This window comes from Coregonus lavaretus (assembly GCF_964263955.1).
Source record: "Coregonus lavaretus genome assembly, chromosome: 21".
Classification (NCBI taxonomy): Eukaryota; Metazoa; Chordata; class Actinopteri; order Salmoniformes; family Salmonidae; genus Coregonus; species Coregonus lavaretus.
In genome coordinates, this window is record NC_140008.1 from 20,024,482 (window position 1) to 20,038,608 (window position 14,127).

Here is a 14,127-nt window from a genome sequence, read left to right on the forward strand (position 1 = left end):
TATGTGGTGGAAGTGTTTAAGAAGTGTGGCCTCTTCCCTTTTGACCCTTCAGCCATTGAAGGGTCCCGTTTAATGGCGTCTCGATCCCTACCGGGTCCCAGCACCGCCTCTCCTGGAACCAGCAGCACTGTGCTGTCCACCAGCAGCTCCTCCCCAGCAACCACAGGGGGACCCTCTGCCCCTACTCAAGCCTTGCTCCAGCCCCAGCCCTAGCCCTAGAAGAGCACCCCATAATAGAGGGGGGGCTGATAGCAAAGTACCTGGGGCCCCATCCTTACCGTCTTGAAGTATCGGCCAGACCAATACAGAAGACTCCCTGTGGTCGCCACATGCCTCACTGGGGAGGAATACACGCGCCAGTGGCAGGAGAGGGGTGAGAAGGAGAAAGCTGAGGCAGAGGAAAATGAGCGTTGGGTAGCCCTCAGAACACAGAGGGCACAGGAGAGGGCTGCCATGGATGAGAACACCAATGCCATCGCCTCTGCTGGACCCCCCGCTGGAACCACTCCTGACAGCTGCATAACCATCGGCAGTGCCTCCCAATGTGCAACACCTGTAGGAGCCGCCGGAGCCCCCAGCTGCAGAAGAAGGCCACGTGCCTGCTCTCCCGGCCACACCGTCATCGACCCCTCAACCCCACCACTACCAACACCAGCTCCTCCAAGCTATCGTCAGCGGTTTCGTCCACTACGATGCACACCTGCCCCCCTGTCTGTCACCACCGAAGAGGCCTCCTCTGGACCAAATGCCTCCTCCGTCTCCCCTGGTCACACCACCACAGCAGCCTCGTCTGTTACAGTACCAGTCAGAAGTTTGGACACACCTACTCATTCAAGGGTTTTTCTTTATTTGTACTATTTTCTACATTGTAGAATAATAGTGAAGACATCAAAACTATAAAATAACACATATGGAATCATGTAGTAACCAAAAAAGTGTTAAACAAATCAAAATCTATTTTATATTTGAGATTCTTCAAATAGCCAATCTTTGCCTTGATGACAGCTTTGCACACTCTTGGCATTCTTTTAACCAGCTTCACCTGGAATGATTTTCCAACAGTCTTGAAGGAGTTCCCACATATGCTGAGCACTTGTTGGCTGATTTTCCTTCACTCTGCCGTCCGACTCATCCCAAACCATCTCAATTGGGTTGAGGTCGGGGGATTGTGGAGGCCAGGTCATCTGATGCAGCAGTCCATCACTCTCCTTTTTGGTAAAATAGCCCTTACACAGCCTGGAGGTGTGTTGGGTCATTGTCCTGTTGAAAAACAAATGATAGTCCCACTAAGCCCAAACCAGATGGGATGGCGTATCGCTGCAGAATGCTGTGGTAGCCATGCTGGTTAAGTGTGCCTTGAATTCTAAATAAATCACAGACAGTGTCACCAGCAAAACACCCCCACACCATAACATCTCCTCCTCCATGCTTTACGGTGGGAACTACACATACGAAGATCATCTGTTCACCCACACTGTGTCTCACAAAGACACGGCGGTTGGAACCAAAAATCTCATTTTCGGACTACAGACCAAAGGACACATTTCCACAGGTCTAATGTCGATTGCTCATGTTTCTTGGCCCAAGCAAGTCTCTTCTTCTTATTGGTGTCCTTCAGTAGTGGTTTCTTTGCAACAATTCGACCATGAAGGACTGATTCACACAGTCTCCTCTGAACAGTTGATGTTGAGATGTGTCTGTTACTTGAACTCTGTGAAGCATTTATTTGGGCTGCAATTTCTCCTCTGCAGCAGAGCTAACTCTGGGTCTTCCATTCCTGTGGTGGTCCTCATGAGAGCCAGTTTCATCATAGCGCTTGATGGTTTTTGCGACTGTACTTGAAGAAACTTTCAGAGTTCTTGACATTTTCCGTATTGACTGACCTTCATGTCTTAAAGTAATAATGGACTGTCATTTCTCTTTGCTTATTTGAGCTTTTCTTGCCATAATATGGACTTGGTATTTTACCAAATAGGGCTATTTTCTGCATACCTTGTCCCAACACAACTGATTGTTTCAAACGCATTATGAAGGAAAGAAATTCCATAAATTAACTTTTAAGAAGACACACCTGTTAATTGAAATGCATTCCAGGTGACTACCTCATGAAGCTGGTTGAGAGAATGCCAATAGCGTGCAAAGCTGTCATCAAGGCAAATGGTGGCTATTTGAAGAATCTCAAATATAAAATATATTTTGATTTGTTTAGCACTTTTTTGGTTACTACATGATTCCATGTGTTATTTCATAGTTTTGAAGTCTTATTCTACAATAAGACTTCAAAATTATTCTACACTATTATTCTACACTATTCTACACTATTCTACACTATTATTCTACAATGTAAAAATAGTACAAATAAAGAAAAACACTTGAACGAGTAGGTGTGTCCAAACTTTTGACTTGTAGTGTATATTTGTTGTGTTTTATATGTTTAACACATTATTTTTTCTCTCTTTACATATCTACAGTTCATATTACCAGCCCACAAGGCATGTCTACCTCCTCCAAAACTTCTGCAGCTTCCTCCAGAAGTATTGATGTAAAAAAGTTGATTATGGTTTTCATGAAACATGCTCTGTCTAACACTACTTTTTCTCTCAACTGCAGCACAGAAAAGGAAGAGAAAAGCTCCACCTCTGTAACGCCACCCACGACACCACCCTCAGGTACTTCATCATCTGTTTTTTTCTCTCTCTCTCAGTTGTGTCAATTACTATTGTTGCTGTAGTACTTAAACATTTATTTACAAACCCTGTTAATCGATTTATTTATTTATTTATTTTTAATAAAAGAAGACACCACCTGCTGTGTTTGCTGCGGGGAGCTTGATCTGCCTGCAAGCTCCCCGCAGGAGTGAGTCCGATGTGCCATTGGTGTGCTGTGACTTCTGCCAGCTCTGGTTCCACTGCTTGTGTGTGCAGTGGGATCCAGAGCTGGCGGTGGAGCTGGATTTTTATTGGGATTTCTGTGGAAATATAGGGATGGAGGTCGAGATTTAATTGTTTGTTTGTTTTCATATGCAATTAGTAAAAAGAAATTGAAAAGTCAAAAATATAATATATACGCAAAAACAGCAAAAAAAGATACATCCCTTTTTCAGGACCCTGTCTTTCAAAGATAATTCGTAAAAATCCAAATAACTTCACAGATTCATTGTAAAGGGTTTAAACACTGTTTCCCATGCTTGTTCAATGAACCATAAACAATTAATGAACATGCACCTGTGGAACGGTCGTTAAGACACTTACAGCTTACAGACCGTAGGCAATTATGAAAACTTAGGTCACTAAAGAGGCCTTTCTACTGACTCTGAAAAACACCAAAAGAAAGATGCCCAAGGTCCCTGCTCATCTGCGTGAACGTGCCTTAGGCATGCTGCAAGGAGGCATGAGGACTGCAAATGTGGCCAGGGCAATAAATTGCAATGTCTGTACTGTGAGACGCCTAAGACAGCGCTACAGGGAGACAGGACAGACAGCTGTTCGTCCTCGCAGTGGCAGACCACGTGTAACAACACCTGCACAGGATCGGTCCATCCAAACATCACACCTGCAGTACAGGTACAGGATGGCAACAACAACTGCCCGAGTTACACCAGGAACGTACAATCCTTCCATCAGTGCTCAGACTGTCCGCAATAGGCTGAGAGAGGCTGGACTGAGGGCTTGTAGGCCTGTTGTAAGGCAGGTCCTCACCAGACATCACCGGAAACAACGTCGCCTATGGGCACAAACCCACCGTCGCTGGACCAGACAGGACTGGCAAAAAATGCTCTTCACTGACAAGTCTCGTTTTTTTTGGGGTCGGATTGGCGTTTATCGTCGAAGGAATGAGCGTTACACCAAGGCATGTACTCTGGAGCGGGATCGATTTGGAGGTGGAGCGTCCGTCATGGTCTGGGGCGGTGTGTCACAGCATAATCGGACTGAGCTTGTTGTCATTGCAGGCAATCTCAACGCTGTGCGTTACAGGGAAGACATCCTCCTCTCTCATGTGGTACCCTTCCTGCAGGTTCATCCTGACATGACCCTCTAGCATGACAATGCCACCAGCCATACTGCTCGTTCTGTGCGTGATTTCCTGCAAGACAGGAATGTCAGTGTTCTGCCATGGCCAGCAAAGAGCCCGGATCTCAATCCCATTGAGCACATCTGGGACCTGTTGGATCGGAGGGTGAGGGCTAGGGCCATTCCCCCCAGAAATGTCTAAGAAATTGCAGGTGCCTTGGTGGAAGAGTGGGGTAACATCTCACAGCAAGAACTGGCAAATCTAGTGCAATCCATGAGGAGGAGATGCACTGCAGTACTTAATGCAGCTGGTGGCCACACCAGATACTGACTGTGACTTTTGATTTTGACCCCCCCTTTGTTCAGGGACACATTATTCCATTTCTTTTAGTCACATGTCTGTGGCACTTGTTCAGTTTATGTTTCAGTTGTTGAATCTTGTTATGTTCATACAAATATTTACACATGTTAAGTTTGCTGAAAATAAACGCAGTTGACAGTGAGAGGACAATTCTTTTTTTGTTTATATTTTTTTATTTTATTCAACCCATCTTGTGTATTTCTAGCTTACTAAACTATTTGTCATTTATGTTTGTGTTTGACAGCATATCACAGTTTTTAAAGCTGCTGATGACTTCATGGTTTTATCCCAGTGCCAGAAGTGCCAATTGTATCATTTCCCCTTTTGCCAGCCCTCCATTATCAAGCCCCGAGACTATGCCAGTTTTTGGGTACACATTGAGTCTCACATATTGAAGGCTGTGCCGCATAGATGTAAGCACATGTAGCTATAGTAATTGCGTCAACATAAAACAAATCAAATATTAAAATTATGATTTCCCAGTAGGTGGGGATGAATAATGATGTTTACTGATAGCTAGCTACACTTAGGCCTACTAGCCAGATAAAGCCTACCATTAATTAGACTAGGTCAGCATGATACCATGATTAATGTAGGATAGCCAGGCTATTTGCATCCCCTTCCATGAACACTTACTTTGTGTTTTGTTTTGTCCATTTCATAGGGATCTATGGATGCTGGTGGCGTTTCTGCATCTGAAGCCGTTTGACGTGAGAGAATGGCGGAACAGTCATACAGAGACCCATTACACAGAGGGACAGGACCGGCCTTCAGAACCTGCGTCGTACGAAGAACAGTAGTGTGTATGTGTGGGCGGCCTCTGGTCTCTCTGCCAGAGTGGAGCGTCAGTATAGAAAAGGTGGCACTGACACAGAAAGAGAGGGATGAATACGAGCTGGCTCGCACAGAGGGATGCAACACCATCAGCACGAACATTGCAGAGGGGACCGTCCTCAGGAACTGCGCGGATGTTCTGGCTCTCCTGGTCAGACTGAGACAGTTCTGCTGCCACCCTGACCTGCTGGGAAAGAACTCTACACACACAGGTGTGGTAACTGTGACTCCTGCAGAGTTGAGAGAGCATCTGATAGAGAGGCTGAGGAGTGTGCTGTGTGTCTGGACTGTCTGTCTGCCCGTCATCACGCACTGTGCACACATTTACTGCAGACTCTGCATCGCAGAGGTCATACGTACTGAGCAGGCGTGGTGTCCTCTGTGCAGAGGCCAGATCAAGGCCAGTGAGATGGTGGAGTTTCCTCAGGAAGAAGAGGAGGAGGAGAGGTACCTCTCAGAGTACTGGAGGAGCAGCTCCAAGGTGGAGGCTCTCCAACCCTGTTCCTGGAGAGCTACCGTCCTGTAGGTTTTCACTCCAACCCTAATCTAGCACACCTGATTCTAATAATTAGCTGGTTGATAAGCTGAATCAGGTTAGTTACAACTGGGGTTGGCGCAAAAACGTACAGGAGGGTAGCTCTCCAGGAACAGGGTTGGAGAACCCTGCTCTAATGTCTAGCCTCCTCACTCTACTGCAGGTTCCACTCGGGGAGGAGGGTTTCAGGTTTGTGCGTCTGGACTGCACTGAACCAGAAGAGGTGGGCTCAGGTGATCCAGGAGTTCCAGAATGATTCACCAGGCAGCCAATTGATCATGCTGCTGTCAGTCAAAGCTGGAGGGGTGGGGCTAAATCTCACAGCTGCTTCGCGTGTCTTCCTCTTGGACCCAACCTGGATCCCAGCAACAGAGGACCAGTGTGTAGACCGCTGTCACCGCCTCGGCCAGAAGAGAGACGTTGTCATCACTAAGTTCATAGGGGACTATGTGGAGGAGAACATGGTGAAGATTCAGAGGCAGATCTGGTGGAGAAGGCTTTCAGCCTCCCCAGCGAGAGGAAGACGTCACGTATAGATTATATCATGGAGCTCTAGAAGTCTGGCTGTTTAAAGACTGTTCGAAGAAGACTGTTATCACTGTTCTTTAATATCCTTTACGTTTAGAGGGAATGTTTTCCCATTTGTGGAACCAAACATACACACACACAACAATGGCCGTCTATTAGAGCGAGTGTATGTGGGAATAAAGTTTGTGACAAACCAGAAAAGGGGGGAAAAGTAATTACATTCTTCTGGAAATTTCCAGGGACCTCACAGTACCATATCATGATACTTATGTGCCGATGTAATATGTATTGCGATTCTCATGATTCGTACCATACGGTCAAGCTGCTCCCACAACAGCTCAATAGGGTTGAGATCCGGTGACTGTGCTGGCCACTCCATTATAGACGGAATACCAGCTGACTGCTTCTTCCCTAAATAGTTATTGCATAGTTTGGAGCTGTGCTTTGGGTCATTGTCCTGTTGTAGGAGGAAATTGGCTCCAATCAAGCGCCGTCCACAGGGTATGGCATGGCGTTGCAAAATGGAGATTTCTGATCAATTTGATGTTATTTGAATGGACATTTTTTTTATTTTCTTTAGAAAACAAGGACATTTCTAAGTGACCCCAAACTTTTGAACGGTAGTGTATATATATACATTCAGTCTCTGATCTATACACAGTAATGTCAGTGTCTATACATTAGACCCAGAATGGCTTTTTGCCCACGCTGGCGCTGCAGACAGCTATATCGGTTCGCAGCGGCCCGGACTATTAAAGGCCCAGTGCACTACCTTTGTGCTTTTTCTACTTTTTATTCTGATTTTTCAGGGGGTGCTGCAGCACCCTCAGCACCCCTACTTCCCATGGCTATGGGTAGATCTGTTCTATGTGTGCTATTCTATGCTTCCCATTCATTTTTTCCTTCACTTTTGGTTTTGTACACCAGCTTCAAACAGCTGAAAATACCATATTTTTGGTTATGGAAAATATATTTCACAGATGGTACAATGATTCTCTACACTATACTTTCTTGTTTTGTCACGTAAACTGAAATTAGGCTAACTATTAGAATTTTAGCAACCAGGAAATGGCAGAGCGATTTCTGCATGGTGCATCTTTAAGCAAATGTAAACCAATGCATAATGCCAAAGATTATGGATATACTGACAAGATACATGTCTCTCCGCCCTAACAATGGGAGTCATTGTCCACAAAGAAGCACGGCGGGCTGTCTAGCTCCAGCCTATCCATTCTTTGGATTGGTGGATACATCTAATTATTGTAATCCTTTTTTGAATATTCAATGAGGGTTGTTGTCGTTAACCGCCTTTATTCAATGAAGAGAGATGCTATGCTACTAGCCTCATGTCATGAACATGCATAGCGATCTCGAGACAACTCCAATATAAAGTGTTTTTTCTCAAAGTTGCCGGGATGTCACGTGTCCTACTCATATCAGTACACTCATAAGAACTTAAGCATTACCAAACTTCTATTAGATCAAATAAACCTCACATAGCAAATAAGCCATTAATTATTGTATTTACCAAATTTAACTCTCATTGACCTCCATTCAAAAAACTCCTTCTTTGGTGGGCGAAGCAACGAAAAATCGCCACCTGCTGGAGGGAGACAGATTTTCTGCCGAGTTGGGTCTCTCTCGTCTTCTTCCTCTCTGATAAGGCTCACCCCATGCAGCATTGCAGTCACACTTGCAACTCACTTTGGGTTTCAGTTACAAGCTAAAAACACCTGCTGTCACTAAAATCCAGAGTCCAATTCCCGAAGTGGAGATATGAAAAATGGCCTTCACCCAGTGATATTTAACTTCTACTGTTTATGTCTCATCATTGATTTTGTTCAATACATCTAACTAGCTAGGCTTTCATTACCCTTGTTTTAGTTAAAAACTCTAAAGGGTTGCCAAGGAAATCTTTTTCAGTTGGCTACAATAATTCCTGACGCTTGGTAAAGGTAGCTAATATTTTATCAGTTATCTTACCAGGAACATTGATGTTTATTTCAAAATGTTTAGTCCATCCTCATGATATTGCATTTATGTGAATAGGCCTACAGAAAATATGTTTGCATTCTAGTTGTGGTGATGAAATTCTAGTTCTTCTCATTCTATTAGTTCAATTTGTGCAACTGTAGATCATGACATCGCAACTCAGAATATTTCAGAAGATAGTTAAGTTTATTGCGGAATGTTGACAGTGTTCAGTATGTTTTCAGGAACAAATTAAATAAGTTGTTCATTCCTGGTGACGTGCTGTCAATAACCTGGAATTTAGACAAGAATGAGTTACGCTGAATAAACTAGAGATAAAATGACAATCTGAACATAATGTCACACTTATTCCAAGACACATTCTAACAAATGATAGAGAAATAACATTTTCATATACCAGAAATAACATTTTCATATACCAGAATAATTCTGCTCATTTGGATTTTCACCCATTGGCATATTGCTGGGCTCTCTGCAGTGTTCTGCTGTCTCTTGCTGGTGGCGTGCATGGGCCCTCACATTGAAGGTGGATGACATTGCATTCACAGATTCACTGTGGGGACCATACATGTGGACAGGATCATAGGCAAAACCCTGGGGCTGCATGGAGGATGGAGCAGGGAAAAGACAAGAGGCAACACCGTGAGTTGGGCTATTGATCAGTGCATAGTGTGGAAGGATCACATCAGGGGCAGCCTGGCAGCAGCGATGGTCTGAGGGTTTGACTGGCATGTAGGCACCACTCATGGGGCAGAGGGTTTGAAACAAGCTGGCACGTATGGGATGGGAGCTGAACTGGGGCCCAAAGTCCTGGTGCATTGGCAAGTTGGCCTGGTCAGGGAGGTAGCCTTGCTCTTGCCCACGGCCAATCACAGTCCTAGATCCTCCTGGGCAAGCCACAGCTGTTGGCATCCTGGCCATAGACTCAGGGAGTGCCAGGTGGCAGAGTCTCCAGCTGCTACCACATGCTTCAGGTCTAACATACTGGCACTCTGGCATGGCCTCAGTAGGCGCTGTGTCACATGGCCTTTGTGAATCTACAGGGATGATAATAGAGGAGATTTGTTAGGGGGGTTAATGTCATATATTTATATTTCATATATTTCAGTCATTTAGCAGACGCTCTTATCCAGAGCGACTTACAGTTAGTGAGTGCATACATTTTTTTTCTCATAAATAACAACATGAAAAGAGTGATGAACTACAATTGGTACATTAGGGTCGGTATGATATAAAAAAAGAGCATACTATATTATCCTTTCACAACTACCTGCTATTTAACTTACTTGCTTCTCTGGACCAGCTGTGAATGAACTGGGGTTCTTGTGGTTGAACATACATCTGTGTCACTCCCATTATGCTTTGGGAGACCAATGGAATCATATATGGTGTTCTTCTGCTCTCCTCATTCACATGGAATGCTAGTGCATTCTGACCAGTGCACTGATACAGGTGGGCAACTGGGGCCTGGGGGAGTGGCAATGAAGGGGGTCTTGTTTCCTCCTGGGCCAAAAATGGGTAATAAAGCAGAGGGGCTGTTGTTTCCTGTGGAGCTGGTACAGATGGGTTTGGTAAACTGGGTGGCACAATAGAAGGGTACATTGATCGGAGGGCCTGTATTTCCTCTGCCTTGGAGAGAGGTGGGTCCATCAACTTGGAGGTCTTTGTTTCCTCTGGTTGTGAGGTGGCTGGGAACACCACACTGGGGGCTGTAATGGCCTGTGGCATTGAGATAGGTGGTGGACTAAGCAATGGGAGTGCTCCACTTTCTTGAGCAATGGAAATAGGCGGGAGCACCAAACTGAGTGTATTAGCCTCCTGTCCAGCTGAAATCGAAGAATACACTAAACTAGGAGCACTTATTCCTTCTGCTGCTGAAACACGTGGTGGCATGAAGGTGGGTGGGCCCATAACATTGAAGCCTGTCATCTCATCTGACACCTTGGGTAAAACACCAAAGTTCACCCCATTCATTTTATCCACTATCATCTCATTCATGTAGGGGTTGTAGGCATTTGCATCAGGTAATGCGTTATTTATGTCCATATGCTTGTAGGAAACATTTTCTCCAGGTGAAAGTGGATTCCAATCAAGTTGGGTTAAGACAGCCCTATTTCCACGACCAAAAAGCTGAGGGTCCTCAGTCATCACTAGGGGCGTGACCAATTTGGTGGCAGACTGATCTTTGACCACTTGCGATGGGGCTGTAGGCGGGGTGAAACAGGGTGTGCAGTCAGACTGGGCGTTGCCCGGGGCACCAGTGGCAGCACCACCATCTGCTGCTGTTTGAGCATTCCGCATTTTCTTACTGACTGATGAGTCTCTCTGAAACACTATGGTCTCCGGTACATTGTCTGACTGCACCACAATCATGTACTCACAGGGCACAGAAGGTGTCCTGATCAGAACAGCATTGGATATGAGATCGATCTCACTCAGTGGGACCCTCTCGAAGAGAGCTGACTCGGTTCGCCGGGTCCGGTCTGAAGCAGTAGAGTTGATGTCACAGTTAGCCATCATGCAGTCTGTGCTGGATTTCCTGCGGAAGATGACTACATCATCGGTCTGCTCTGCTGAGATGGGGTGAGGGGACATGTTAGAGATATCTGCCTGCAGAAGGCTCTGAAGGCCATAGTCATTGAGGTATTGGCTTGCTAGGGAATTTGCTTCTGCAGCTTCATTGGAGGCTGATAGACCAGGCAACGTTGTGACGGTGTACAGAATGTCCTGGCTGTGGATCCAGGGCTGCTCAGCATCCTGCTCCTCCACTCCTGGAATACTGGGAAGGGTTGGAAAAATCCCGGCCGGAGGGTAACCTCCACATGGTTGGACATATGGACCACCAGGAGAGACTGCTGTGGCACTTTCATTCTGAACTGCCAGTGGAGCAACATCAGTTCCAATGCCATGACTTGGAAACTTAGGCACTAAAAGAGAAAAATAAATATGAGGGTCATGTTATTTGATTCTTGTCAGGTGTTAAATTGTAATTTCTTAAAAAGCCAGGAGATAGTCACATTTATTCATTTTATTACAATACTCTTCAGGTACCTGTTTTGGTACCTGGGCATGGCCTTATCATTATGGACTATTATCTAGTTAGGCCTACCTTTAGTTGCATTGAATTCTCTCACAAGGGCTTTGATAGCAAGGGTTGGATTTTCTGTACACAACACAGCAATGAAACATTTTACTTCAGTGTTCCCAACAGATTTCATGCTATGTTGAAAAAAACGAATGCTATTCTCCACAAACATGTGTACCTGTCCTGAAGCGCAAGAGCTCGACAAAGTAAAATTTAGCAAACTGTGAGATGTAATCTGGCTGTCTTTTCACTATGGCCCGACTGAGTCCTTCCAAAAGCGTCCTCAAACCCGGAGGCACGTTGACTTTGGAGGGATAGCTGTAGGACATCTCGCCTTTATTGGAGCATCACCTCATATAGATAATTCTCCTGATGGGAAATATTATATCAATTAAATCAATCAAATATATCGGCCTATATTACTTTATATAAGGAACACGTCAGCTTCAGAGCCTTTTTCTTTTTTTAAGTGCAACTATAAAATGTAGGTTGACTGTGTTTCAACTTTTGTCTGAAAAGTAAATTAACTTACTCTGCGAAGAACCGTCCTCTTTTCAATTCACGTATTACAAATGCAAAGCAATATGATGTCACATTAATTTACCTAGAGGTAACAATGTAATAAATCGGTAAAACAATTTTCTAAATAGGCAGTTCGTCATAATAATGGGCGTGGCCCACACGGGACAGGCATTATTATGCGTCAGTTTGAGATCACAATGCATGGCATCTGAAGTTGCCTCCCGCCACTTCCATATGGTGCCAACTGCGAACTAATCACATAAACAGTTGTTTTTCATATGGGCATAAATTAAACCACAAGACTGATGTTATCGGCATAAAATATACTGAACAAAAATAAAAACGCAACATGCAACATGCAACAATGATTTTACTGAGTTACAGTTCATATAAGGAAATCAGTCAATTGAAATAAATTCATTAGGCCCTAATCTATGGATTTCACATGACTGGGCAGGGATCCAGGCCCACCCACTGAAGAGCCAGGGCCAGACAATCAGAATGAGTTTTTACCCACAAAAAGGCTTCATTACAGACAGAAATACTCCTCAGCATACACCCCCCCCCCCCCCCCCCCCCCCCCCCCCCCTTTTTTTCTTTTTTTTTTCTCAGCATATGGAACATTTCTGGGATTTTTTATTTCAGCTCATGAAACATGGGACCAACACTTTTCATGTTGCTTTATATTTTTGTTCAGTGTAGAAACAGCTCATTCGAAATGCTGGATTAATTGACAACCCTTTATTGAACAGTTTGTAGATCTCTTTAGACACCACACAGGACCACTCTGTTACAATTGAACAATCTCCACATCATCCTCTTCAACCTCACAACTAAGTGGATAGAGCACATTTCTAAGACAGCAATTTCCCGTTTTTTTGGTATACATATAATGAATTTCGCTCATATCATTACATGTCATTATAAGATACTTTGCTCTTACAGCTGTGGACTTACTTTATACCAGCACTTAATGGTCACACTCAGTAGTCAACACTTTTACATCACACGACATCTTACATCCCTTTACACAATCACAGGAGAAGATGGGAGGTCACTGACTGACTTTAGTATAGATAAAGAAAAGTGTTCATACCCATCCTTGAACATGAAAAAAAGAGTCCCACTTTAAATGAAACATAGCATTTTGAAGCCTTCAAGGCCTATCTATATAGATGCTTAAGAAATCATTCATAAGAATATGCCATTTTATATGAAGGGTGGAAAATAGTTATTCCTAATTTAGCAAGCACCAGATGTAAATACCATTTATATCACCCTTCATGTAGTATGAATTAAATACAATTTATATCACCCTTCATGTAGTATGAATTAAATACCATTTATATCACCCTTCATGTAGTATGAATTAAATACCATTTATATCACCCTTCATGTAGTATGAATTAAAGACTGTTTATATCACCCTTCATGTAGTATGAATTAAAGACTGTTTATATCACCCTTCATGTAGTATGAATTAAAGACTGTTTATATCACCCTTCATGTAGTATGAATTAAAGACTGTTTATATCACCCTTCATGTAGTATGAATTAAACTGTTTATGTCACCCTTCATGTAGTATGAATTTTCTAATTAATGATGTGTGCTATGTAGTGCTTGTACAAGTAGTTAAGCCTTTGTTATTCCTTTGAAGTGGGACAAAAACAAATGTAAACAAAGTTTGTGACAGCTTATCAAACCTCCAGTGTAAAGTTAGCACTCTTCTTGCATGCTTTTTATTGCTTGGTGACCATACCTCAGAGTGATTATGAAAAGAGTGATACAATGCCCTGCATTTTCAATTTAGTTTTTTACTGTCTTGAATGTTTCACTCGTCATCAGTGATGCCTGATAGAAAAGCCTGATCAAACTAAAACGACAGAATATCAAACGTTAATGTCCAGTTTGTATAGTAACCTAAAACCTACCATGATTATTACAATGCCTGTAGTTAATAAGGACCTTGTTGGATTTTGTTAAAAACCAGAGTAAATATGAATATAAATGTGTTCTGTTGTCATCCAAAGTATCTCAGGAAAAAAACTTTCTGATTCATAGTACACAGCGGTAGAAAATAAGCTTTCAGGTCCTTGGGTCACTAATAATACCCCTGCCATTGCATGCATAGTGCAGATCAATGCCCACTGCTTGTAAACTAAAATAAATAATCTATAACATTGTTTGGATATTGCATTGTGCAAAAATGTCACAATACATTTTATCTGTGCATGTTACTTGTAAGCTAATATGTGAATG